This window comes from Panthera tigris, chromosome X, assembly GCF_018350195.1.
Source record: "Panthera tigris isolate Pti1 chromosome X, P.tigris_Pti1_mat1.1, whole genome shotgun sequence".
NCBI lineage: Eukaryota > Metazoa > Chordata > Mammalia > Carnivora > Felidae > Panthera > Panthera tigris.
This window is the reverse complement of record NC_056677.1, coordinates 60,647,978-60,652,781: the sequence shown is the minus strand read 5'-3', so window position 1 is coordinate 60,652,781 and position 4,804 is coordinate 60,647,978. Positions and strand designations below refer to the sequence as shown.

The 4,804-nt window shown below is 39.4% G+C and overlaps 1 pseudogene; it reads right to left on the bottom strand.

Moving 5' to 3' along the window:
* Window positions 1-225: 225 nt before the first annotated feature.
* LOC102952656 lies at window positions 226-814 on the bottom strand (annotated as a pseudogene).
* Between the last annotated feature and the right edge of the window lie 3,990 nt (window positions 815-4,804).

The following is a 4,804-nucleotide window of genomic DNA, read 5'->3' as shown; positions in this document are numbered from 1 at the left end:
CACATCACTAACTTAACTTGGGAAACTGCAAGGGACCATCTTCAACTGACCTTAAGAGAAAGCCCAAATGGAGGATGGGAGAATCCACAGGAGGGAAAAGGAGAGGGAACGTGGATGGGAGGGGGCAACAGCCCCTTCCTTTCTTGGCAGAGGAAGGCAACCAGGGCACCAGGTCCAGGCAGTGACCTCACAAGGACAGCACAATTTTTGCAGCTTAGAGCTCACCTACCTTTCCTCACCCAGCTGCTCATTCTGCTCACTGGTGGGTGTAGGGCCACTATCCGGCCCCACGGGAGTGGATGGTTCTGTAGACCCTGCCTCTTTTTCTGTGTCTCCTCCTTTGGAGGCAACACCAGCCTCTGCCCCTTTGGCCTGGGGCTCCTGGCCCTTTCCTGAGCTGTGCCTTCCTTGCCACAGGCACTGATCTCCCCCTGCTTCTGCTCTTCCTCTTTGGGTGAGGAGTCATGTATCACCCCCACCCTCGTTCCCATTTCTCTTGAAGGACAGACAACTCAGTTTGAAAGGCTTCTTGAAAGAGAATTTCTTCTTCTTCTTGGGGGTCTCCTTGGTGGGGGCATCCCCCTTGACCTCAATGCCCTGGCTAGGGGGTACTGGCTCAATGGGATCGCCAGTGGCCCCTGGCTGCCTCCTCTGTTCCGTTCATGGAGGGCGATTCCCCTTCGCCCTTGGGGGATAAGTTTCCATTGCTTTTCACGTGGCCATTCTCCTGTCACTTTACCTTAGCAGGGGAGGTGCCAGCTGCCTCCTTGGTGGTCACCTTGCCCCAGGGAGCCTTGGAACTCTGGCTTCCCATGATGGGGGTCTACTGGGGTCGCCCGGAGCCTCCCCCCCTTCCCCTTGTGCTGCAGTGGATAGTTCAGCCGGGTTGGCCTGGCTGGCAAAGGGGTGATGCTTGCACCTGAGGGGGAGGAGTATGGGGGTGAACAGAGCTTCACCCCCCTTTCCATCTCAGGACCCGCTAGCTGTGCCCACAGACCTGTGCCAGAATCTATACCACATCTACTTTATCCATTCATCATTGATGGACATTTGGGCTTGTTGCATAATTTGGCTATTGGTGATAGCACTGCTATAAACAATGGGGTGTTGTTTTTTGTGTTTTTTTGTATTGTTTGGATAAATACCTAGTAATGCAATTGCTGGGTCATAGGGTAGTCCCATTTTCCATTTTTTGAGGAACCTCCATACTGTTTTCCAGAGTGGCTACACCAGTTTGTATTCCCACCAATAGTGTAAGAGGGGTCCCCTTTCTCCACATCCTTGCCAACATCTGTTGTTTGCTGAGTTGTTAATTTTAGCCATTCTGAGAGGTGTGATGTGGTATCCCATTGTGGTTTTGATTTGTATTTCTCTGCTGATGAGTGATTTTGAGCATCTTTTCATGTGTCTGTTAGTCATCCGGATGTTTTCATGGAAAAGTGTCTATTCATATCCTCTGCCCATTTCTTCACTGGATTATTTGTTTTTGGGGTGTTGACTTTGATAACGACTTTATAAATTTTGGATGCTATCCCTTTACTTGATATGTCATTTGCAAATATCTTCTCTCATTCCGTTGGTTGCTGTTTAGTTTTGTTGGTTGTTTGCTGTGCAGAAGCTTTTGATTTTGATGATGTCCCAATGTTCATTTTTATTTTCGTTTCCCTTGCCTCTGTAGACATGTTAAGTAAGAAGTTGCTGCAGCCAAGGTCAAAGAGGTTGCTGCCTGTTTTGTCCTGTAGGACTTTGGTGGTTTCCTATCTTACATTTAGGTCTTTTATCTATTTTGAATTTATTTTTGTGTATGGTATAAAAAAGGGTTCCAGGTTCATTCTTCTGCGTGTCGCTGTCCATTTTTCACAACACCATTTGCTAAAGAGACTGTCTTATTTCCATTGGATAGTCTTTCCTACTTTGTTGAAGACTAGTTTGCCATACATTTGTGGGTCCATTTTTGGGTTCTCTGTTTTATTCTATTGATATATGTGTCTGTTTTTGTTCCAGTACCATACTGTCTTGATGATTACAGGTTTGTAATACAGCTTGAAGTCCGAAATTGTGATGCCTCCAGCTTTGGTTTTCTTTTTCAACATTACTTTGGCTACTCGTGGTCTTTTCTGGTTCCACACAAATTTTAGCATTGTTTTTTTTTAGCTCTGTGAAGAGTGCTCATGTCATTTTGATAGGGAGTGCATTCTATATGTATATTTCTTTGGGCAGTATCGACATTTTAACAATATTTGTTTTTTTTAATCCATGAGCATGGAATATTTTTCCATATCTTTGTGTCTTCTTCAATTTCTTTCATAAACATTCTATAGTTTTAAGCATACAGATCTTTTACCTCCTTTAGTTAGGGTTATTCCTAGGTATCTTATGGTTTTTGGTGCAATTGTAAATGGGATTGATTCCTTGATATCTTTTTTTGCTGCTTCATTATTGGTGTATAGTAATGCAACAGATTTCTGTATGTTGATTTTATAACCTGGGACTTTGCTGAATTCATGTATCAGTTCTAGAAGTTTTTTGATGGACTCTTTCAGGTTTTCCACGTACAGTATCATGTCATCCATGAAGAGTGAAAGTTTGACTTCTTCCTTGCCAAATTGTATGCCTTTTATTTCTTTTTGTTGTCTGATAGCTGAAGCTAGGACTTCCAGTTTTATTGTTGAACAACAATGATGAGAGTGGACATCCTTGTCGTGTTCCTGATCTTAGGGGGAAAGCTCTCAGTTTTTCCCCATTGTGGATGATATTAGTTGTGGGTTTTTCATATATAGACATTATAATGTTGAGGTATGCTCCTTCTATCCCTACTTCCTTGAGAGTTTTTTTTCAAGAAAGAATGCTGTATTTTGTCAAACACTTTTTCTGCATATATTGAGCAGATCATGTGGTTTTTATTCTTTCTCTTATTGATGTGGTGTATAACATTGATTTGCAGATATTGAACCACCCTTGTGACACAGGAATAAATCTCATTTGATCATGGTGAATAATTTTTTAATGTATTTTTGGATTCAATTTGTTAGTATCTTGTTGAGAATTCTTGCATCCATATTTAAAAAGAAATTGGTCCGTCATTCTCCTTTTTAGTGTGGCCTTTGCCTGGTTTTGGAATCAGGGTAGTATGGCCTCATAGAATGAGATTGGAAGTTTTCCTTCCATTTATGTTTTTTTGGAATGGTTTCAAAAGAATAGGTATTAACTCTTCTTTAAATATCTGGTAGAATTCCCCTGGAAGCCATGAGGCTCTGGACTCTTCTTTGTGGGGAGATATTTGATTACTGATTCAATACTTTTCCTGGTTATGGGTCTGTTCAAATTTTCTCTTTCTTCCTGTTTTAGTTTTGGTGGTTTATATGTTTCTAAGAATTCATCCATTTCTTCCAGATTGTCCAAATTGTTGGCATATAATTTCTCATAATATTCTCTTATGATTGTTTGTATTTCTGTGGTGTTGGTTGTGATTTCTCCTCTTTCACTAATGATTTTATTTGTGTCTTTTCCTTTTTTTTTTTTTTTGATCAATTGGCTAAGGGCTTATCAATTTTGTTAATTCTTTAAAGAAACAGCTCCTAGTTTTACTGATCTCTTCTGTGTTTTTTTTAAATTTCAATATCATTGATTTCTGCTCTAATCTTTATTATTTCCCTTCTTCCGCTTGTTTTGGGCTTTGTTTGTTGTTCTTTTTCCAGCTCCTTTACGTCTAAGATTAGGTTATGTATTTGAGACCTTTCTTCTTAAGGAAGGGCCTGGATTGCTATATGCTTCCTTCTTATGACCACCTGCATCCCAGTCTGCATCCTGGAGTTTTTGGACTGTCATATTTTCATTTTTATTGGCTTTCATGTACCTATTTATTTCCTCTTTAATTTCTTGGTTAACCCATACATTCTTTAGTAGGATGTTTTTTAACCTCCAAGTATTTGTGGTCTTTCCAATTTTTTTTCTTGTGGTTGTTTTCAACTTTCATAGCATTATGGTCTGAAAATATGCATGGTATGATCTCAATCTTTTTGTACTTGTTGAGGGCTGATTTGTGACCCATTATGTGATCTATTCTGGAGAATATATCATGTGCACTTGAGAAGAAAGTGCATTCTGCTGCTTTATGATGAAATGTTCTGAAGATATCTGTAAAGTCCATCTGCTTTGGTGTGTTATTCAAAGCCATTGCTTCCTTGTTGATTTTCTGCTTAGATGATCTGTCTATTGCTGTTAGCGGGGTGTTAAAGTCCTTACTATTTTTGTATTGTTATCAAAGATTTTTTTTAATGTTTGTTATTAATTGATTTATATATTTGGGTTCTTCCAAGTTGGGAGCTTAAATATTTACAATTGTTAGATCTTCTTGATGGATAAAACCCTTAATTATGATATAATGCCCTTCTTCATCTCTAGTTACAGTCTTGTTTTTAAATCTCGTTTGTCTGTCAATATACAGGTGACTTTAGGTCTAAAATGAGTCTCTTGTAGGCAGCATATAGATGGATCTTGTTTTTTTATTCATTCTGATATTCTATGTCTTTTGATTGGAACATTTAGTCCATTTACATTCAGAGTGATTATTGAAAGGTATTAATTTCATGACATTGTGTTGCCTGTAAAGTAGGCGTTTCTGGTGGTGTTCTCTGGTCCTTTCTAGTCTTTGTTGCTTTGGGTTTTTTTTGTTTGTTTGTTTGTTTTGTTTTTTTGTTTGTTTGTTTGTTTTCTCCACTCAAAGAATTCCCCTTAAAATTTCTTGCAGGGCAGGTTTAGTGGTCATGAACTCCTTTAGTGTTTGTTTGTCTGGGAAATTCTT